This window comes from Notamacropus eugenii, chromosome 5 (genome assembly GCF_028372415.1).
Source record: "Notamacropus eugenii isolate mMacEug1 chromosome 5, mMacEug1.pri_v2, whole genome shotgun sequence".
Taxonomy (NCBI): domain Eukaryota; kingdom Metazoa; phylum Chordata; class Mammalia; order Diprotodontia; family Macropodidae; genus Notamacropus; species Notamacropus eugenii.
Window position 1 is genome coordinate 109,538,844 of NC_092876.1, and position 24,890 is coordinate 109,563,733.

Sequence of the window (24,890 nt, forward strand, 5' to 3'; positions counted from 1 at the left end):
TTTTGAAAATCAAGTAAGAAAAGGAGAGGGAAAATTGGATAGAAAAATGAGAGTGTTGCAAGAAAATTATGAAAAATGAGTCAGTAGCTTGCTAAAGGAGACCCCAAAAATATTAAAGAAAATAAAGCCTTAAAAAATAGACTAACCCACATGGCAAAAGAGACCAAAAAGGCAATGAGGAGAATGCCTTAAAAAGCAGAATTGGATATATGGAAAAGGAGGCCCAAAAGCTCACTGAAGAAAATAATTTCTTAAAAATTAGAATGGAGCAAATGGAAGCTAATGACTCTATTAGAGCTCAAGAAATTATAAAATAGAAACAAAAGAATGGAAAAAATGAAGACACTGTGAAATATCTCATTGGAAAAACAATCAACCTGGAAAATAGATCCAGGAGAGATAATTTAAAAATTATTGGACTGCCTGAAGGCCATGATCAAAAAAGAGCCTAGACATCCTCTTTCAAAAAATTATCAAGAAAACTGCCCCAATATTCTAGAGCCAGAGGGTAAAATAGATATTGAAAGGATCCACTGAAAATCTCCTGAGATTCCCAAAGGAAAACTCATAGGAATATTGTAGTCAAATTCCAGAGTTCCCAGGTCAAGGAGAAAATATTACAAGCAACCAGAAAGAAACAATTTAAGTATTGTGAAAATATAATCAGGATAACACAAGATTTAGCGGCATCTATATTAAGGGATAGGAAGGCTTGGAATATGATATTCTGGAGGTCAGAGGAGCTAGGATTAAAACCAAGAATCACCTATCCAGTAAAACTGAGTATAATTCTTCAGAGGAAAAAAATGGATATTCAATGAAATAGAGGCCTTTCAATCATTCTTGATGAAAAGAGCAGAGCTGAATGGAAAATTTGACTTTCAAACACAAGAATCAAGAAAAGCATGAAAAGGTAAACAGAAAAGAGAAATCATAAGGGACTTATTGCAGTAGAACTGCTTACATTCCTACATGAAAGATAATATTTGTAACTCATGAGATTTTTTTCAGTATTAGGATAGTTGGAGGAAATATATATATACATACATACATGCATGTATACATATATATACACATATATGTGGGGGGGTGTAGCCACAGGGTGGGCCCAGAGTGAGTTGAATATGAAGGGATAATATCTAAAAGATAAAATTAAGGAATGAAAAAGAAGAATGTACTGGGATAAGGAGAAAGAGAGAGATAAAATGGGGTAAATTATCTCCCATAAGAGGCAAGAAAAAGTTTTACACTGGAAGGGAAGAGGGGGGAGGTGAGAGGGAATGAGTGAAACTTACTCTCATAAAATTTGGATCAAGGAGGAAATAACATACATACTCAACTGGGTATGCAAATCTATCTTATCCTACAGGAAATTATAAGGGAAGGGAATAAGACAGAAAGGAGGACAGATTCGGGGAGGGGATAATCAGAAACAAAAACTTTTGAGGAGGGACAGGGTCAAAAAAGAGAATAGAATAAATGGGGGGCAGGAATAGGATGGAGGGAAATAAATTTAGTCTTTCACAACATGACTATTATGGAAGTGTTTTGCATAACTACAAATTTATAACTTATATTGAATTGCTTGCCTTATTAATTAGGTTGGGTAAGGAGGGAAAAAGGAAGAGAATTTGCAACTTAAAGTTTTTTTAATTTAATTTATTTATTTTCAGTTTTCAACAATTGCTTCCATAAGCCTTAAATTTTTCCCCCTCCCCTACCCCTTCCTGCAAGATATCACGCTATTTTATATGTGTTCTACACATACATTTTTATTAAACACATTTTCACATTAGTCATGCTGTATAATGAAAAAATAAAACAAATGGGAGAAACATGAGAAACAACACAAAGCATAACACAAAAGAAAAGAGTCTGTTTCATTCTGTGTTCCAGTTCCAGAGTTCTTTCTGTGGATGTGAATGGCATTTTGCCTCAAGAGTCCTTTGGGGATGTTTTAGGTCCTGGCATTGCTGTGAAGGGGTAAGTTTATCAGAAACAGTTCTCGCATACTGTGGCTGCTACTGTGTATAATGTTCTCCTGGTTTTGCTCATTTCACTCAGCATTCATATAAGTCTTTCCAGGTTTCTCTGAAGTCTGACTGTTCATCATTTATAGCACAATAGCATTCCATTATATTTATATACCACAACTCATTAAGCCATTCCCCAATTAATAGGCATTCCTACATTGATTTCTAGTTCTTGGCCACCACAAAAAGAGCTGCTATAAATATTTTTGTACGTGTGGGACCTTTTCCTATTTTTATGATCTCTTTGGGATACAATCCTAGAAGTGATATTGCTGAGTCAAAGGGTATGCACATTTTTGTAGCCCTTTGGGCAAATTGCTCTCCTGGATGGTTAGATCAGCTCACAGCTCCACCAACAATGTATTAGTGTTCCCACTCTCCCATATCTTCTCCAAGAAAAAAATATGGAATGCTTCATGAATTTGCATGTCATCCTCGTGCGTGGGGCCATGCTAATCTTCTCTCTATCATTCCAGTTTTAGTATATGTGCTGCCAAAGTGAGCAGACAACTTAAAAGTTTTAAAAGGAATGTTAAAAAACTGTTTTTGCATGCAACTGAGAAGTAAAATACACAGGCAAAGGGGTAAAAGAATGGGAGTTAATAGAAGGGAGAGCAGATTGGGGGAAGGGATAATCAGAATGCACACTGTCTTAAGATGGGGGAGAGGAGAGATGGGGAGAAAATTTAGAACTTAAAATCTGGTGGTAGTGAATGTTAATATCTGAAAATAAATTAATCAATGAGAAAAAAATAATGACCATAACTTGATGCAGAGAGAATGATGGAGTAGAAGTGGCAGCTCTGTCACAATATAAGTTCCCTGAAGGCAAGAACTGCTTCTTTCTTGTCTCTGTATTGCCAAGGCCTGGTACATAGTAGGTGCTTCACTATTATCATTTATACTGCAATACATTGTGTTGACATGAAGTCCATTGCATTGCATTGTGTCAAGTCCTCTCCTGTCTTATTATTGGGGTGGCCTATATCAGGCCTTCAGGTAATGCCATTACAATCTCATTGGGCTAGGTAAGTCATTCTACCTACATATACTCACCCTAAGGATTCCAGAACCATTCATTGGCAGGAGTGTAAATAACACAGAAAGGTGCTATGAGTGTGGTCTATCAAACAAAACTGCTGGACTAGACCTATATCCAACGGCTGGATAATGAGGACCAAATTAGAGGTATACCAAATTATTACTGATGGGATCATGTTAAAAATCTGCAAACTGCCTAGATGGTATATTTGAGAGGCAATGTGGCATAGTAGATAGAGTTCATAGCTTAGAGTCAGGAACACCTATGTTCAAATCCCATATCTGATACTTGGTGTGGGACCATTCACTATTGAATCACTTATCATCTCTGATTCTCAGTTTCCTCACCTATAAAATAATTAGATAGCCTCTAAGTTCCCTTCTAGGTCTAAAGTTATGTCTCTTTTGTCAAATTAGGACACAAAGCTAAATAGGTGGCCTGCCAAATTATTCCATCAATATGCAGGTTTTGAAGAGGCACTACAGACAGACAATGAGTTGGGTCCCAAATTAAGTAGGAGGAGGAAAGCAAGCTGTTTCAAATTTGAGAAACTGTGTAGTACTTTCAATGATCCCAAGCTGTCACTGTTATAAAATCTCATCTCTTTAACACCTCTACTTTCTCAGTAATGTTATATGACTGCAAATCATGGAATGCTAAACCTTCTGGAGCTTAAAATGAAAAATCAACTAAATAAAAATCAACTAGAGAAAGGCTTAGTATCATTGAAAGCTTGCCCATGAGAAGTGGAATGAAAGACGTTAGTAGACAGAAAGGGAGGTGATGGGGTCATATAATGAGACTAAGAAACAATAGTTAGACAGGAGAAGTGGTATATTAGTCCCTTTAAAATTTTAAAAGCATAAGAGAAAGGCTAGATCCTCCATGAATGATATTTTAGGAAATATGGATGAGAATTGTATAATGAATATGGGTCATGGAACCCTACCATCTCCCAAGAATTAAAATGAATGACCAATCAATCACTCAAGGAAAAAGGGGGAGACACATGGTGGGTATTAGTAGACTGAAACATATTACAAAGACTTATGAAGGAGAATCAGTGCAAAGGTGGTATCAAAGAAATGTGTGATTAAAAAAAAAAGATCGACTAATCACATGGTGAGAGTGAAGGATACCCAATGGATAACATACTCCTTTGGTATCCTTATGATGTCACAAAAAAGTGAAAAAGCCCCTAACAACTTGGGTAGGCCCATTGTTGCAAACTAATGGGAGGAGAGGGACAAGGGTCTCACCAGATATGCAGGTATGAATGGGTTGCAAGTTTGATACTGGAAAGTAATATCCACGTGGAGGACATCACAGATACATTTAGGTATTTACACATGGACTTCAATCACACTGAATGAGAAATCATAATGAACTGTAATTTGCTTCAGTAGAACATTTTCTCACACCAATAAAATGGCAGATTCACCAAAGCCATTGCATTTAGGCAGAATTGCTTTCATCTCCCTGCAGCATTAAATAACCACTTACCAAAGCCCTGAGGAGGTTAAGTCAGTGGTTATTCTGGGAGAGCAGGAGATGAGCACGTATCCCTCCCCACATCACGCCCCCCACCCCAGCTCTTGCCAAATACAAATAGACATTCTATAACAAAAGCCTTTTCTTTCTTCCAAACTTAGTCCAACTGAATCTGCTATTTCTGGAAAGCTGTGTGCTAAACAATTATTTGGTAAATTGTATCATATTTCTCATAATTTGTAATTTCAAAGATGTTTTGCCTTCACATTTAGTGGATCTTCATTTAATAGTGATTGCAAAAACATTAATTTCCATGCCTTCTCATTGTCTATTTAGTAGAGAATGACATATAAACAGACAACTAATGTTACCTTACCTCCATAGTCTCTCCACTCTCCAGTCAATTTCTCCATAGTACTTTTACATAGCTGCGACAAAAATCTTCCTGATGCTCAGGATTGATTGTGTAATACACACTCTAAAACGTTCAGTGACTCCCCATTGCCTAGAGAATGAAGTACATACTCCTTCTCTTAGCCTCCAACTCCTTCTACTGTCTGATTCCCTTCTTTCTTTACAGTTTTATTCCATTTTATATCCCTTTACATCCTCTACAATGCAGCCAATATGGATCTTTAATCCTTCCCATCTCCATGCCTTCATGGAGAGGCTTTCTCCTGTGCCAGAAATTCATTCTTTCTAAGGAGGGTTTTCGAAAGTGCCTCTGCAGATTGACATAGATAGAACCTGAGTCAGAAGACCTGGGTTTAAATCCTGGTCTGCAACTTACTGCCTCTGTAACTATGAACAAATCACAAACTTTTGGGGCTTCAATTTCCTCTTCTACAAAATGAAAGTATTGAATTAGAGGATATTCAAAGTCTCTTTTAACTTTATCTATAATCCTGTCTTATTTTTTGCTTTCTAACAGACCAGTTTGGCTACCAACTGATCTTTAAAACTTTACCTGAAACCTCCCCCTCCATTCTTCTTTTACTTCTCAATTGCTCTAAGAACTCTTTAATTTCGTCTTTATCTTTGTCACATTCTACCTTACAACATAGTTATTTGTGTCCAGCATATCCCTTCCCCCAATTACCTTGTAGGCTCATTGGCTGTAAGGACAGTGCCATTTTTATTTTTCATCTTTGCATCCCCTGAGGTGCAAAGGATGCACAGCAGAAATCAACAGGCATGTCATAGAAGGAAGAGATCAGAACAAAAAGAATTTGAAGAGGTAGTGATTGGAGAAGAGTCTACACCAGCTGGAGTATGATATTGAAGAAAGATGCAGAGGTGGGAAAGAGGAAAGCAAGGGTGGGGAATAGTGAAGCCTGGAATCCGTGTGTCATGTATGAGATAAAAATTGGTGAATTGGGTTGTGCTAGATTGTGGAGGGCCTTGGATGACAGGCTAAGGAACTGAACTTTATCCAGGATACAATAGAGAATCTGAAAGACTTTTTGAGTGAGGGAGTGACTAGATCATTGCTGAGCAATTGGAAAATAAACCTGGAAGCTGTGTGTAAAATAAGTGAGAAGCAGGAGACAATGGAGAAGATTCTACAATAGTCCAGGCATTTATCTTTACTGTAAAATGAAGCACCATTGATAATGAGAATAGTCACTCCCTGATGTCTCTGTTTAATAAGTTCGGTTTCAGTATTCTTAGATAGCGTATAAGACATATGTCTCAGCCTGCAGGTTAAGTAGCTCTACTTTAGCTTTCATGGACTAGAATCCTCTCTCACTTATAGGAACTGCTCACCTTCTTTGATGACACTGTAAATTCAAGCTAAGGAAAAAAGGTTCAGAAATACTGTATTATAATAATCTATTTAGAATATTTGAAGTGACCATTTATTTATGAGGTTCTACTTCACTCTTTTCAGAATGCTTAGCGTGGTACAGAGGCAATTAAAACTCATTTGCAATCATAATAACAGTTAATTACTATGGTCTGGGGCATCTCAGTGCCACCTTCCCTCCACAGTCCCCTTGTGATCTTGTGGTTGGTTCTGCCTCCCTTCCCAGTCAGTGAGCATCTGTCCTCTGGAGCAACTTCAATCCTGTCTCCGGAAACTGGTCACACATGAAAGCCTTCTCAGTGACTCACACTCACCCCAGGAACCAGCATGCAGCTGTAATCTTCAGTGACTCAGTGTCACCCAACAAGCGAGGACGCTGCTGCAATATTTAGCTGTTCTCTTTCTCTAATGAGAAATCCTCGATCTTTGATATCTCGAGGGTGAAACACCATCCAATTAAAATGCAGAAAAGCATTCTGTCTTGAGCACTCGCTCAATATGGCTCAGTCTTTGATTACAGAGAGGATGATTGGGAGACAGAAGGTCATTCCATACAATGTCTTGGAAGAAGGAGGGGCAGTAGGAAATTGCTTTTTTTTTGTTGTTCAGTAATATCTTTATGAAATAGCATAGTGTAGAAAAAGCCTTAGACCTGGAGTCTAATGCAGCCTTAGACGTGGAGTCAGGAAGAACAGGGTTCAAATCCTACGTTGAATGCTTAGGAGCTGTACAACCTTATGCCAATCACTTAACTTCTCTGGACCTCAGTTTACTCATCTGTAAAAATGTTTATGACCTATGAAGTCTTTCCTGGTTCTAATTCTATGATCTTTCCATTTCAATTCCAGAATCTCATATTTCCATAGCACTATAAGTTTTACTAAATGTTTTCCTTAAAACAACCTTGATAGCTAAGTAACATTATCATCCCCTTTTACAGATAAGGAAACTGAGGCTCAGAGAGATTAAATGACTTGCCAAAGGTTTCCCAGCTCATCAAAATAGTTTCCACTACAGGGTTTAGAGTCTAAGTGTTTAAATAGCTTTCTCAGGGTCACAGGGTTAATAAATACTATGAGGAAAACTCAAATCAAACTCTCTTGATTCCTTGATTGTTATTGTTCAGTCATGTCTGACTCTTCATGACCCCACAACCCATAATGTTCATGGGGTTTTCTTGACAAAGATACTGGAGTGGTTTGTCATTTCTTTCTCCATTGATTGAGGCAAACAAAGGTTAAGTGACTTGCCCAGAGTCACACAGCTTGTGAGTGTTTGAGGCTGAATTTTAACTCAGGTATTCCTGATTCTAGGCCCAGAGCTCTATTCACTGAGCCACCTGGCTGCCTGTTCTCTTGACTCCTAGTACATGGTCAATACTCTTCACTACATGACATTGTTTCATACATCACTCCTGAGAACACTCTGCCACATGGCTCACTGGTCTCATACTTGTCAGCTTGTATGGAAACTTACGTTATTGCGATAAAACCCACCTTCCCCAAATATATTCTCTACCAAACCACCATGGTGCCACCTGACCAGGAATTCCCACCACTAGGGTTATTCTTTGAACTTAGGAAGGAAAGGAAGGAAACAAAGGAAGGAAAAAGTTTCTCCAGAAGATCTTTATAATGTGCCCTCCCCCTCTTTTTTTTTCCTAGAAGAAAGGGAAGGCCATAGAAGATTTCTTTCCTTCAGTCTTCTCTCATTAGCAAATTAGTACAGACTAGCTTATCTTATTAGCAAACTGGAATATTGGGAGCATAGAAAGATTGACCCTGAGGGCATGATAGAGTCACAGAACAGCAGCCCAAAAAGGAGGAAACTCCTTAAATCTAGCCAGGATAGAAGTAGGAAGAAATAGGAAATGGTTAGTAATTAGATTCTGCTTAAGGCCTCTTACCATAAAAAATTGAGCCCAGCTTCAATGTGCGCTAGGGCTTTGGAAGTTGTTAATTTCTGGTGAAAGAGAATTGAGTAAAGTGAAGTGATGAGAGGTAGAATAATGGCGGATGGGACATTTCACAAGATTCAGGGTCAGAGTTCAAATTTCACTTAGAGGCTTATGAACTACGTGACCCTGGACAAATATTTGTGTTTCAATTTCCCCTTCTGTAAGATGATGGTTTCTATTTGATGGACTCAAAGGTCAAATCCAGCTCAACATCCATGAACCTATGGTTCAATATATTCTAAAATATTAAGGAAAACATAATAAGGCAAATGAAGCTTCACTCAGAATTTCCCCTGGAAGCAACAGATAAAACAAACAGATTTTTCTGTAGCAAATAGGAAATGGTCATAAAACCTAGCAGGAAGAATGCCAAAATATCGAGGACTTCTTCTGCAGTAAGCATGTAGGGGAAAGTGAATTTTGCAATGACCTACTATGCTACATTTGTTTTTTTTTCTTCCCTTCCAGAGTCAACTAACAGTTATCTATGCACAAAATTCAGATTATTCTCCATATTACAGGAGGTAAAAAAGACTCGAGCAACACCTTCTCTACTCCACATTATTAAAAAGAAAGTCTAGCAAAATAACGGAGGAAGCATTTTCTGGTGAAAATAAAGGAGGGAAAAGGATCTAAAAATGTAGTGGAGGTGCCTGTCTGCGTCAGAAGATTGTATAATGAAACCACAAAAGAATCAGAGCTAAGTAATAGCAATGAAATCATTCCTTGCCTAAGGGATTGAGGAGGTGGGAAGCAAAACCTTCTCAGGAAGAATTTACACTTTAAAAAATGTGACATCAAGTTATGCAGTTGGAGTCAGAAGAAGAAGAAATGAGTGTTTGTGGGTGGGGGGGTGGGGGAGTCATTCTTTGATGAAGCATATTGAGGCAACTACATGTAGAACTGATATGAAAAAAAGAGATGTCTAACTTCCCTAGAGTATTCATTTGACAAAATGGCTCCCAAAATATGTCAACATGCTGACCACTATTCAACACTGATGAATTCTGTGGAGTCAAATAGTATAGGCAGAAACTATCTAGAATGCATTTCTAGGTATTACTCAGTCCTGATGAAATAAATATAGGATTAAATAAACACCTGGCAGCCTGCACAATGTTTTTTTTATCGTTGCTTGCCTGTTGAGTAAAGATAAGGATTTTGAGAAATGAAGATTTTGGATGTTGACAGCTGGTTAAAAATATGAAATATTTATTACTAAGATATAGGAACAATTGGTCGGAGATGGAGTAGAAGCAGGATGATACAGTGAAAATGTGTGATTTACAATTAGGACACCTGGGTTCAAACATCTGTCCCTCTTAATCAGCTGGGATAGGTGACAACTGCTAAAGACATCAAAAAGTAGCATTAGGGACTGACAACAGATTGTTCAAGGTTGGTATGGGGCTTCGAACTGGAAGTGGCCTTAGGAAATGCCAAACTGGCTCACTTTTTTTTTTACAGATAAAGAAAGCTAGGTTTTGAAACCTGAAGTCTGTTGCCTGAGGAAAACAGGAAGCATTTGCTGAACTAGGTTATACTGATTTTGTCTAGACATGCTTGAAATTACTTGAAGGATGAGGCCATTTCATATGTATACCCTCCAGTATAATATGTTACTCAGAGTGGACACTAAATAAATGTTTGGTTTTTCAGGAAACAATGTACAACAAATAGAAGCCTACTCTGCTAAATGTACCAGCAGTCATCAATGTGATTTGTACATGCATATATAAGGGGAAAGTGTACAATCAAAATTTTGATACTGCTAACTGTCATACATTACACTTTATGGCTTTCAAAGTGTTTCTTATTTAAGACTCCTGTGTATTAGGTGGTGCAAGTGTTATCTCTAGTTCACAAATGAGAAGACAGCACTTAGTACAGTACCTGACACAATTGCTGCTGTTTAGTTCGGTCATGCACAAGTCTTTGTGACCCCATTTGGGGACTTTCTTGGCAGGGATACTGGAGTGGTTTGCCATTTCCTTCTCCATCTTGTTATACAGATGAGGAAAATGAGGAAAACTAGATTAAGCGACTTGCCTAGGATCACCTACTTCTTAAGTATCTGAGATCACATTTGAACTCAGATTCTCCGGACTCCAGGGCTGGTGCTCTATTCATTGCACCATCTAGCTACCCCCAAGAAGTGATGTTATTACTCCCAGGTTACACCTATGACAACTAGGTGGTACGGTAAATAAGAACCCTGTGCTTAGAGTCAGGAAGACCTGAGTCCAACTCCCTCAGATGCTTTACTAACTGTGTGACCTTATGCAAATCACTGAACCTTCTTTTGCCTCAGCTTCTTCCTTGGTAAGAGAGGGATAATATTGGTACCTACTTTCCAGGGTTGTTGTGTAGATCAAATGAGAAAATACTTATGAAGTATTTTACCATCTTTAAAGTGCTATATAAATGTTAGCTGTTATTACACTAGCTAGTAGGTGATAGAATTTATATTCAAGCCCAAGTCTCCTGTCTCTAAAATCAGTGTTTTCCACTATGGTCTGCTACTCTTTGAATTAATCGGGAACAATGAGCAGGATCACTGGGGCAACTATAGTTCAGATCTACAGTACTGTATCTGGACCTTAACCTTGACCTCTTCTGTTCCCAGGCCTCAATGGCACAAAAAGCGAAAGTTCCAAGTAAAGCTTTTTCTAAATGAAGACCTTTGTCTCCAGTTCTTGATACCAGGAAGTCTCTTAGGTGATTCTTGCTTTGACCATCTAAATCTAATATTAAAATCTAATATTAAAAGAACACTTATTCTTTTCCCTTTTCTGGGATTTAATTTTTTTATTATATTTTAAAATTTATTTATTTTCAGTTTTCAACATTTACTTCTACAAAATTTTGAATTTCAAACTTTCTCCCTGTAGCCCTCCTCCTCCTACCCCAGGACAGCATGTATTCTGATTACGTTTTCCTACAATGTGCTCTCCCTTCTATCACCCCTCTCCCCTCTTATCCCATTCCCTTCTATTTTCTTGTAGGGCAAGAGATTTCTATACCCCATTGCCTGTACATCTTATTTCCTAGTTGCATGTAAAAACAATTTTTTAACATTCATTTTTAAAACTTTGAATTCCACATTCTCTCCCTTTTCCCCCTCCCCATTCAACCTCATTGAGAAGCCAAGCAATTCAATATAGGCTACATGTGTAGTCATGCAAAACCCTTCCATAGTCATGTTGTGAAAAACTAACTATATTTCCCTCTATCCTGTTCTGCCCTCCCCCTTATTTTATTCTCTCCTTTGACCTATCTCTCTATCAGAGTGTTAGATTATGATTTTTCCTTCCCCCAATCTGCCATCCCTATTATACCCTCTCTCCTATTCACTTCCCCTCTGCTTTCCTGCAGGATAAGATAAACTTCTGTACCTAATGGTGTGTGATTCCCTCCTGAAGCCAAATCTGATGAAAGGAAGGCTCACTTATTCCCTCTCATCTTCCCCTTTTTCCTCTCTATTGTAAGAGGTCTTTCTTGCTTCTTTTATGCGAGATGATTAACTACATTCTACCTCTGTCTCTTTCTCCTAGTACATTCCTCTCAGCACTTAATTTTCTTTTTTAGATATCATCCATTCATATTCAACTTACCCTGTGCCATCTCTCTTTCTCTGTCTCTCTCTGTCTCTGTCTCTCTCTTTCTCTCTCTCTGCCTCTTTGTCTCTGTCTCTCCATACATACATACACACACATATATGCATATATATGTTAGTATATATATGGATACACACGATATATGTACGTACATATATGTATATATGTATACACATATACACATGCATATATTCCCTCCTATCCTAATATTGAGAAAGGTCTCATGAGTTATAAACATTATCTTTCCATGTAGGAATGTAAGCAGTTCAACTTTATTACGTCCGTTATGCTTTCTCTTCCTTGATTACCTTTACATGCTTGTCTTGATTCTTGTATTTGAAAGTGAAAATTTCTATTCACATCTGCTCTTTTCATCAAGAATGCTTGAAAATACTCTATTTCATTGAATGATCATTTTCCCCTGAAGTATTACACTCAGTTTTGCTGGGTAGGTGAGTCTTTTTCTTAATTTTATCTCCTTCGAGCTCTGAAATATTATATTCCAAGCCCTCTGATCCACTAGTGTAGAAGCTGCTAAATCTTGTGATATCCTGATTGTGCAATACTTGAATTGTTTCTTTCTGACTGATTGCAACATTTTCTCCTTGACCTGGAAACTCTAGAATTTGGCTACAATATTCTTAGGAGTTTTCCTTTTGGGATCTCTTTCAGGAGGTGATTGGTGGATTCTTTCCATTTGTATTTTACCCTCTGATTTGAGAATTCCTAGGCATTTTTCCTTGATAATTTCTTGAAAGATGATGTGTAAGCTCTTTTTGATCATGACTTTCAGGTAGCCCAATAATTTTTAAATTACCTCTCCTGGATCTGTTTTCCAGGTCAGTTGTTTTGATCCAATGGTATACTTCATAATGTCTTCTATTTTTTTCATTCTTTTGGTTTTGTTTTATAATTTCTTGATTTCTCATAAACTCATTAGCTTCCATTTGCTCCATTCCAATTCCCAAGGAATTATTTTCTTCAGTTAGCTTTTGGACCTCCTTTTCCTTTTTAGCCTATTCTGCTTTTTTAAGACACTCTTCTCCTCATTAGTTTTTTGGACCTCTTTTGCCATTTGAGTTAGTCTATTTTTTAAGTTATCATTTTCTTTATCATTTTGTGGATCTCCTTTAGTATGCTGTTGATTTGTTTTTCATGATTTTCTTCCATCCCTCTCATTTCTCTTCCCAATTTCTCTTACTTGATTTTCAAAATCCTCTTTGATCTCTTCCATGTCCTGATAACAATTTAAATTTTTCTTGGAGGTTTTAGATGCAGGGGCTTTGTTGTCTTCTTCTGATTGCATATTTTTATCTTCCTCATCATCAATGACATAAGAAAATACCTCTTTACCAAGAAAGTAAGAATCTATAGTCTGTTTCTTCCCAACTCCATCTCCATTTGCTCATTTCCCCAGTCTATTACTTGACTTTTGAGCTCTTTGTTAAGTATAGGGCTCCAGAAGCAGCCTCTGTTTCAGCAGTGGATGCCACCACCCTGGAACTAAGGCCAAAGCCAGGGGTGGGACTGGGGCCGAGCACACTCCCCTCTCAGCCAGGTGAGAGACCCTTCCCACTGACCTTTGAAGCTGTTTTTGGTATTTGAGGGTTGAGAAGTCTGGAAGCCACAACAGCCTCCAGCAAACTAGTTCCCTAAGGCTTGCTCCAGCTCTGTCTGTGTCCAGCACAGCCCATATTGAACTGCTCTCTACTCCCAGCCTGGTGCAATAGACCCTACCTGTCAATCTTCCAGATTGTCTTGGGCTGGAAATTTGCTTCACTCTCTCCTTTTGTGGCTTCTGATGCTCTAGAATTTGTTTAGAGTCATTTTTGCAGGTTTTTTGAGGGGTTTGGAGGTGAGCTCTCTAGGTCCATGCTTCTATACTGCCATCTTGGCTCCCCACCTATTCATTTCTTTCCAAGGCAATCAGGGTTAAGTGACTTGCCCAGGTCACACAGTTAATAATTGTCAAATGTCTGAGGACAGATCTGGACTAAGATCCTCTTGATTCCAGGGCCTGAACTCTTATCTACTGTGCCACCTTGTTGCCCCAATACTTATTCTTTTAAAATTCTCTGTAAAGTTTACTAATGAATCCTCATCATGCCATCATTGTTGGATTGAAAAACAACTACTTTTTACAGATAGCATCACTAAATACCTGGATCCATAGGGCTCATTTGAATCTGATAGGTCCCCATGAGACCTATTCTGGATGTCATTCATTTGATGCCTAGAGCAGAACCAGGAGGCCAATAGAGTGCTAAGGTGAATAAAAATTCAGTCCCATTTTGAAGCAGCTCCAAAGATCTCTAATTTATTTAACAGAACAATCATCTTCTCTCCCTAAAAGTAAGGTCTAATGTCCCCCAAGATATGTGCTTGAGTTTTGACAAAAAAAAATAAATAACTCAGAATATATAAGCAGACCCAAGTATCTTAGGCCAGTCCAAGCCTAGTCCTCTCCTTTCTGGGAAAACTAATTATCCCATGGTTATGGGAGGTCAGGGAGATGTTAGAACATTCCTAACTTCTCTATCTTCAGTTTTTCCTATGAACAAGACCAGTCATTTGTCATTCATGGACCTGTAGTTTCAAGGTCTAAGAATCATTCTAATCCATTTCTATGAGTATAAATAACTCAAATCTCTACCACATGATTTCATTGAATCTCAGAAAAAGCCTATGAAAGAATCAAAGCAGCTATTTTTATCAGCATAGAACTAGGACCCAAGGAGGTCAAGTGATTTAACCTAGAGTATACCAATAACAAGCAGTAGAATAAAAAAATCACAGAAACACAGAGCATGAGTTGGCAGAGATCAGAGGCTGTCTAATTCAAGACCTGGCCAAGAATTCCTCTATGACAAACTATAAAATTTTTCATCCAACTTTCACCCAAAACCCTCCAGTGTGTTTAAAGGAAAGCCCCTACTACTTGGTACCCCATTCCACTCTTGGATAGCTCTGATTGCTAGCAAAAATTTTTTTTCCTTTCTGTTGAGTTGAAATCTACCGCTCTGACTAAAATCTACATTTCATTTAATCCAATGACCTGTCCACTATATGCCATTGCTATGAAAATATATCCCAATTGCTTAATAACAATTCTTTTTCACCTCTTCTTTTGCTTTGTTGGTTCAATAGGCATCCTTAGAAGAAACATCTAATGATAAAGAATGTAGAAGGTACTCTATACTCTCCTAAGTTCTATGAATATGTAGCTTATTTTTTATGAGATCATTTAGTAGCAAGTTAATAATTTTTTCACTCTGGGAACTATTAGGTAACAGCTGGTGTTGTTCTGAATCTCCCAACAAGATAAAACGAAACTATGCAGCAATGACCATGTACTCACTATTCCTGACTAGTCATTATCCGTTTTGCCCTCCCCACCCCCTTTTCCACTTCAACAGATCCACACTGCAGAAAAATACCCAAAATGAATGCATTCACTCCCAATAAAAAGAGGGCCCTTACATGTCTCCCAAAGAGATTAATAGAAATTCTAGTTCTTCTCCAAATACCTTCTTAGCTGCCCTCATTGACTGGTGACCCAATCAGGACCTTCTTAGCTTCTGTAATTCAGACCTACAATTCTGGGCTCCAGGATCCAAAAATAATGTTACAACCTTGTGTATTTCCCTGCCCTAAAGCACTCAAGAGGAGAATTTCCTAAGGAAGAACTTGTGGTCCCCCTAATCTCTGAGCAGGACCATCTGTGTAAAGTTCATTAAATAATGGAAGACAGATCTACTAGTTAGCAGTAGTAATAGAGGATTATAGACTTAATAGTATTAATGTTTCTATAGTATTTGATATTTTACCTTAGAGGCTATCTATTTCAAATCCTCTTGTTTCTATTTCAAATTCTCTTGTTTTATAGAAGAGGAAACTGAGGCCCAAAAAAGTGAAATTACTTTCGCAAGGTCCCATAGATGGGAAGTCACTGAGCAATGACTTGAATCCACATTATCTGCCCCTTCTATGGTACCAGGTTACAGTATTAAATATCCATATGATCTGTATGGTGTGGTGACACCTTTTTATCCAAAGGGATTGCTCTTGATTTCTTTCTATAATTTTCCTATAGAGGATCTACCCAGTGCATTAGAAGCCTTCTTTTGTTGATGAAGAACATTCCTTTTGTTTTTCAACCATGGCTTTTAATTTATCTGAGTTAACATTGCAGTGCTCCAGAACTCAAGCATTTATAGAATCCAGAAAGGGACTGCACAGAACCCTTACCAGGATGGTACCAAGGGGTCCATTTTCTACTTTTGTGTTTCATTGGTCATCATAGCAACTGACATACATCATCTAATTGCTAGCTTTCTGATGATTAGCCTTCATGTTCATCTAGACCAATAGTTGTACAGAAGGTGTGGTATAGAGTCAAAGTCCTCCCAGTTTGATAAAAGAATATATGAGCTTAGCCTTCAAGAATCCATGGTCACTTCCATGCCATGGAAAGGCATCATAGTAGAACTTTAATAGAAGAAATGTGTTTATTTACATAAATGGAATTTTATGACAACAGGCTACTTATGTATGTGAGTATACATGTTGTTGGGGAGCATGTAGATATTTCATGATATTGGAGAAAGAGCAATGTTCTCAAAATCAGGACTCCTAGGTTTGAGTACTCACTCTACAATTTCATAGCTATGTTTCAGTAAGAATGCTGCTTTTCTCCTCTAATGCACAGTTCTTTTAATTTGGAAAATGAATGTGTGTATACATGCACACACATTATATACACGTAGTATGAGATACAAAGACATGAGTTCAAGTTCTACCTCTGATATATACTGGCTACATGACCTTAGTTCTATCCATACTCCAGTCAATAATCTAAGATTACAAATTGAAAAAAGTTTTCAACCTGCACTGGAAAAGGGAGTTTTCCCATCTAGAAGTATTCTATAGCACTACCATCATAGGTCTAGTCCCTATTTCATGGATATGTGTGTGTGCGTGCTTCTGTGCATACATATGCATGTATGTACATATAGGTACATATGTGTGTACCTATGTGTACATACATATATATGTTCATGTGTATATGAACTTGTTATAAGGCCAGAAAGTTAGATATATACACAAATATGTGTACTTATCTTAAGCTTTAGTGTGTATGTGTGCATGGGGGAGAGAAGAAGAAACAGAAAGACAGAAGCAGAGAGAAAAAGAAATGGGGGTAGGGCAGAGAGGGAGAACCCTAGCTAACTTTTCAAAATAGAGGCATACACATGAGCACTTTTGGATAACCATAATTTCCAAACTAACCAATATTTCTGTTACACATAGTGGAGTTTAAGGAGGAATAATTTATCTGGATCTTCTGTGCCTTTCAGCACTCCATGAATTAATAGCAAAATATGATCTACTGCAGAGAAAAAACTGTTTTCAAAAGTTTCATCCCACATACAGAAGCTCTACTTTCAGATGCAAGAGACAATTATAGTGCCAAACTAAAGGATGAGGATAATGATACAGCAACAAATACTGCATCTATTATGCATTAACATCATACCCTGAATGATTACCAGGAGGGCTATGACCTAGTCATACCACATTTTCATGTATTCCAGGCCTTTTATTTAAAACCTGCCCCTATACAAAGAAAACAATCAACACTTGTCCGCTATGGTGAGTAGGTATCAACAGCTGGAGAAGTAGCACACCTTCCCCAGAGACCAGAGATAACATTTGCTTGAAAGGGTTGATCTTTGGGGCTTTCTTCTTCTTGTTTTCTTCTTGTTCTCCCTCACAAAACAAAAGAAGAATGAATAAGGAGGTCTAGAAAGCACTGAGAAATGAAGGAGGAGGAGGAGGAGGAGCTCAAGAGAAAATATTGAGAGAGGAAAATCATCAATAAATGAGATCCCCTAGTAGAAAGGCCTCTCTCAAAGTGGTTGGAGTAATCAGATGGGTAGGGCCAAGGGAGCGTCAAGAGAATAAAAGTTAGTGACCATCATCTTTAGGTAGTCAAGTATAAAGGGGCCCTGGAAAACATAGATGAAGTATTTTCTCCAGCACAAAATATTTACCAGGTATATTTGCTTTTATCCCATAGGTAACTGCAATAACTTGATTACGAATAATGAGACCCTCAAAAGCTGTTCAAACCATGAAGGAGAGCAGTTTTAAGCTTGCTAGTTAAACAGATGCCAATTTTAAAATTATTGATATCTTTTGTTTTTAATCAACGAAATTGCCCCAAACATCCCCTTTGTTATTCCTTTCTTGTTGAGGGCCAGGGTGGAGTGTGGTTGACAAGATCAGGATAGACCTTCGGGGAAACTATTCTTTGAGACTGCTCATTATCATCTGGAATGGCTTTCCATGCCCCCCAGATGTTGGTGTCCCTGTGAGACAAACAAGAGAATTACAGAAAACAAGGGATATGCAAAATAGATGCCCTCTAGGCTCACAGTCTAATTAGATCTGTCTTATCAGACTGATTAAATCACTAGGGCAGGAGACAAGCAGAATGTCTTATAGCCTTGCAGTTTCTGTCTATAAATACCCGGACCCTCAGATCAATAAACAGAGTTGGTCTTTCTTCTCCAGCCTCCCATGTCTTTCTTCTTCACCACATCACCGAGCCATGTAGGGATGCAGGCCATCCACTATGCTTTCTGAGGGCTCTTCCTTATAATAAAGTATGAAAAAAGGAAAAAAAGTTTCACAACCCTAAACAATGTATTTTAAAAGTCTAATATTATATTGTTCTCCATGTCCATCTTCAACTTCTTCAACACCAATGACATCACAAATGAGTGATGTCTTGACTTGTTCATTTATGTCATCATATAAGTCATAAAAAATATTGAATAGAACATTATCAAGGACAAAAGACCTAAAACATGCCTCTGAGGCCTACCCCTAGTCTGTGGTATATGGACTGTTCAGGGAGGACTGGTACTTCTGGTAGAAGGCTTGCTAAAATGAGTTTAGGATACCCATCCACCTTTGGTGTCCACTTTCATCCAACTCTTACCCATGGCTTCAAGAAACTGTAGCATACACAGCTGCCACAAGCCAGTAAATTATCTTGGCAGACAGGCTTTAAACCTTACCTCAGTGACTTAGGGAAATGTCTACCCCAAGCATGTGAAGATTTCTCCCAATGGAATGGGCAGATGAGAACAATTTGTTTCTATAGTCATGAAGGTAGCTAAAAAGTGCTGTGGAACACTGAAAGTTTGGTAAAACATTGAAGATGACAAGGTCATCTGCTTCATCCCAGGTTGTTGCCACTTGTCCTGACTTTATCTTGGCACTGGACTTTCAATGACTCTGGAAGACAGTGAGACTGACAAATTTGTGCAACCCTGCCTTACTTAAATACATTTCCAGAGCAAGTCAAGACATTATTCATTTGTGATGTCATTGTTCTTCAAAAATGAAGGACAAACAATTCCCAGATGAGCATCAGCCAGTAATTAATGCTATCTGGATCCAATTATTCAACTAGAAACAAACCCACATATTTGTACTCTCATTTGGTACCCCTCTATCATCTTGTCCACCATGACACCATGAGAGATTTTTTCAAATTTCCTACTAAAATCCAACTTATTGCACATTGTATTTCCTTGGTCTATCACATCTACTCCTTTAAAAAAAAATTCTTAAGGCAGAGAACACATGTATCTACTGATGTAATTTGGGTAGCCTTAAAGGGATCCATCCAAAAGCATTTGGTGAATAATAAAACCTGTGATACTCCACTATTGAATGCCTACTGATAGGAACAGTATGAAGTTGGGTGATATAGAGGATACAAAGATACTAAGATGGTAGTCATACTATGATGAACTTTTATTCTGGTTGGAGAGACAATTCACCCATATATATAAGAAAATACAAACCACACAAATATGTTACAAAACAGTATAGGATTTAATGTTAATTGAGAGTACAGATATCATTTGTTATTATAGTTGAGAAGAACAAGAAGGAAGGATAGAGGGAGGAAATGGAACTTAAGTAAGACTTTGGAGAATAAGTAGGATTAGAAGACATGGAAAGGAAAGAACAATTCAGAGACTGGGAAAAGGTGTTAAGTAATGATAACAGAATTCAGAAATCACAAGACATATTAAAGGACAATGATTAGATTAGATTATCCTGATTAGAAAAAAAACTTTTTTGAAATAGGAAACTAGTGGGATATGGTTGTAAAGGTAGATTGGCCCAAAATGTATAAGACTTTTAATGACAGGCTACAGAAATTGAAATCTAATGCATACTGGCAAGTCATTGAAAGTTTCTGATGTGGAAGTAAACATGTAGAGAGTGGTGCTTTAGTAGTTTATCTAGCCATGTTATATAATGCAGATTGCTCTTTGAGGAAGTATGACTATCTGATTTTACAAGTATGGACAGAATTTTTCATACTAAAGAGAATGAGTGACCAGATTTTATACAAGGAGTCAGGGATGCCATCATTATTCCATCAAACAAGGGTTAGAATGATCAAAGACAAAAAGGCATGAATGTCATGATGCCTACCATGTGGGCAGCAAGTAGTGCAGTCTGGCTAGAGCAGAGAGAGATAGCTCCTTAGATTCCTAACATTATCATTACTTCCTTGATTTGAGACATTAGCTCCAAAAGACCTCTAGGTAGTTTATGTTATTTATAAAGAGTACCACATTCATCCATTAACACATTATTTAGACAATTTGAATTGAGGAAAGTAGTCAGATAAGATTTGGAGTAGAGGTTCTTAATCTGTGGAGTCTATAAATTCAGCAGATACACACACACACACATACATACATACACACAATACAAAGTAGATGTATGTTTATATCCATATATACACAAGTAAATGAATATACACATGTGCATATTTTTATGTATATATATATATATATATATATATATATATATGTATATTGAGAACTAGATTTCTATATAATCAGCTTTCTTTGTTATCCTACGTATTGTATTTTGTTCAATTAAAAACACTATTTTGAGAAGAGTTCCATAGGTTTCACTAGACTACCAAATGATGCAAAAATGGTTGTGGACCCCTGCTAGAGTAAGAGAAAGCAACAGACACTTGCTACTTCTGTTTAAAAAGCTGTTGAAGAAGGAAATAGAGAATAGAGAGGGCACAGAAATGAGATTTAATAAGGCACCAAAGACAAATTTTACCTGCCTTCTATATAGTTTTACAAAACTATTGATCTTAGGTGGTCATCACTAGCAAATTAAGAATTTTCCCAAACTCTCCAAAAAAGCATCACTTTCAAACCCTGCTCTAATATTGATATCAAAAAAGAAAGTGAAAAGATGGCAGAGTAAAGGCTGGGACTCAACTGGGCTCTCAAAATACCTTTCCAAATACCTTTAAATGATGTCCTTAAAGAAATTCTACAGTGATAGAATCCACAAAAAAAAAAAAAAAAAAAAGATCAATTGAAATAATTTTCCAACCTAAGACAACTTAGAAGGTCACCAGGAAAGGTCTGTTGCACCATGGTGAGAGAGGAGCACAAGCTGCACCAGTGGAGACTGGGCCAGCACAGAGCTGGCCCCAGCAAACCAGGAGCAGGCTTCTGGATGACTGAATAAGTGGCAGTTACTTGACCTCTTGGTCCACGGATGGTAAGAGGATTGACGCAACAGATCAGAAGGAAATTTACAGGGCTCTGTTTGTTGGCACCAGGAGCAGGACTCTGATTCATTGCTTATACTTGTATCTCAGTCACAGACCCACGTCTTAGTCCCAGTGTGAGGAGGCACACTAGTACAGCAGAGTTTGTGGCCATAGGGGAGCAGAGAGCCTAGTCACAGTTCCACTCTTGAAAAGAGTGCTTGTGGTCAGTCACAAACCAGTGTACAGTACAAAACAGTAGAAAACACACCTCTCCCTAGATCATACCACCTTGGAAGAGCCAAAAACTTACAGATCCCCAGAATTACCTCTGTAAACAATTGCACAAAGAACTTGAAGTTTGTGACAGTGCCTCCATTCACTTGGGAAGCAAAGTTCCACTATAGCACAGAGTTAAAAGTCAAAAATAGGCTGGAAAATGAGCAAATAACAGTAAAAATGCTATGGTGACAAGGAAGATAAAAACATGCACTCAGACAACAACAAAATCAAAATTGGTGTCATGCCATGGAAGAGCTCCCAAAGGATTTTATAAATCAGGCAAGAGAGGTAAAGGAAACATTAGGAAGAGAAATGAAAGTGATGAAAAAATCATCAAGAAAAAGTCAACAGCTTGGTAAAGGAGGCACAAGAAATACTGAAAAAAATAATACTCTAAAAAACAGACTAAGTCAAATGGTAAAAGAACAATAAAATTCAATGTGTAGAAGAATGCTTTGAAAATCTGATTTGGTCAAATGGAAAAAGATATATAAAAATTCACTGAAGAGAACTTTTTAAAAAGTAGAATTAGCCAAATGGAAAAGGAGGTACAAAAGCTCAGTGAAGAAAATAACTCCTTAAAAGTTATAACTGGGCAAGTGGAAACTAATGCCTTTATGAAATAATCAAACAAAATCAAAAGAATGAAAAAATAGTAGAAAATGTGAAATATCACATTGGAAAAACAATTGACTTGAAAAATAGATCCAGAAGAGATAATTTAAGAATTATTGGAGTACAGAATGCAGAATAAAAAAAGGAGCCTAGACATCATGTTTCAAGAAATTATCAGTGAAAATTGTCTTGAAATTCTAGAACAAGAGGATAACATAAAAATTCAAAGACCTCCTGAAAGAGATCCCAAAATGAAAACTCCCAGGAACTTTGTAGCCAAATTCCAGAGTTCCCAGGTCAAAGAGTAACACTACAAGCAGCCAAAAAAAAAAGAAAGAAAGAAAAAGAAAACCCAAACAATTCAAATATCATGGAACCCTAGTCAGGATAACACAAAACATAGCAACTTCTACATTAAAGGATCATAGGGCCTAGAATAGGATATTCTGGAGGGCAAAGGAGCTAGGATTACAACCAAGAATAACTTATCCAGCAAAACTGAGTATAATACTTTAGGGAGAAAATGGATATTCAATGAAATAGAGGACTTTCAGGCATTCCTGATGAAAAGACAGAGCTGAATATAAAATTTGACTTTCAAATACCAGACTCAAGACAAGCATGAAAAAGTAAACAGAAAAGAGAAATCATAAAGGATTCAATAAGGTTAAAATTCAATAAGGTTATCTTTCTACTTGGGAAAATGATATTTATAACTACTAAAAACTATCATTATTAAGGCAGTTAGAAGTATACATAGACAGAAAGCAGAGGTATGAGTTGAATTTGATTACAAGATTAAAAAAATAAAATAAAAAGAAGAATGCACTGGAAGAAGGGAAAGGGTAGAGGTAGAATGGGATAAATTATCTGACACAAAAGAAGTCTGAAAGTGGAGGGGAAAGTGGGAGAAATGAGGAGGGAAGTACATAAACCTTACTCTCATTGGAATTGACCCAAAGATAGAATAATATATGTGCTCAGGTATAGAAATCTATCTCACTATACAGATAAGTAGGAATGGAAGGGCATAAGATGGAGGTGGAGCTGATAGAAGGGAGGGCGGTTTGAAAAGGGAAAAGTCAGAAGCAAAACACATTTGAAAATAGAGAGGGTAAAAAGAGAAAGAGAATAGGATAAATAGGAGGAAAATAGGATGGAGAGAAATACATAGTTCATAATCATTACTGTAAAAATAAATTTTAACAGCAACTTTCTCAAGCATATAGAAAAATAAGTCAAATTTGTAGAAATAAGAACCATTTCTCAGTTGATAAGTGGTCAAGGGATATGAATAGGCAATTTTCAGGCAAAGTAATCAAAGTTATGTATAGTCATATAAAATGTTCTAAATCCCTGTTAATGAGAGAAATACAAATTAAAACAACTCTGAGCTACTATCTCACACCTGTCAGATTGGCTAATATGACAGAAAGGGAAAGTGACATATAAAGAGGATATGTGTGAAGTTGTTTACTGAATCATTCTGAAGAATAATTTGAGCTATGCCCAAAGGGCTATGAAACCATGCATACCTTTTGACCAAACAATACCACCACTAGCTTTCTATCTTGAAAGAGACTTTTTTTAAAAAGTTAAAGGACCTATGTGTAAAAAAATAATTATAGCCACTCTTTTAATGCTGGTGAAGAACTGGAAATTGAGAGAATGGCCATCAATTGGGGAATGACTGAACAAGTAGTTCTATATGATTGTGTTGGAATGTTGTTATGTCTTAAGAAATTATGAGCAGGATGCTCGCAGGAAAACCTGGAAAGACTTACATGAATTGATGCAAAGTAAAATGAGTAGAACCAGGAGAACATTGTACACAGTAACAGCAATATTGTGTCATGATCTACCATGAATTACTCAGCTATTCTCAGCAATGCAATGATCCAAGACAATTCTATAGGACTTATAATCAAAGGTGCTGTCCATTTCCAGAGAATGAACTGATAAAGCTTGAATGCAAATCAAAAATACTTTTTCTTTATTTTTCTTGTTGTTTTTGCCTGTATTTTCTTTTACATAATGACTTTCATGGACCTGTGTTTTGCATGACTACACATGTATAACCTTAGCCAAATTACTTGCTTCTCAATTAAGAGGGAGAAGTGAGGAACGGCAAGAATTTGGGGCTCAAAAATTGAAAAAAAAAAGTTAATTTTTTTTTACAAGAAATTGGGGGAAATGGAGTATTAAATAAGGTTTAAAAAAGGAAAAAAGAGGAAAATGCTTTGTAAATCTTAAAGCATTATGTAATTATGATGCACTGACTTAGAACCAAGCAAACAGCAGGTCACTCTTCTACTCCCACAAAAGACCTGTGACACCCCCATTGATTTATCAAACCAAGTGATTGCTACAATTTTGAAATAAAGAAGTGGGATCCTGTACTCAGTCATCACAAGCAATTTCATCTCCAGA

At 37.2% G+C, this 24,890-nt stretch overlaps 1 non-coding gene across 1 annotated transcript; it reads right to left on the reverse strand.

Moving 5' to 3' along the window:
* Positions 1-2,431: 2,431 nt before the first annotated feature.
* LOC140509322 (U6 spliceosomal RNA) lies at positions 2,432-2,539 on the reverse strand. The gene has a single exon (XR_011968653.1). It is a non-coding gene; the product is annotated as a U6 spliceosomal RNA (small nuclear RNA).
* Positions 2,540-24,890: the final 22,351 nt, after the last annotated feature.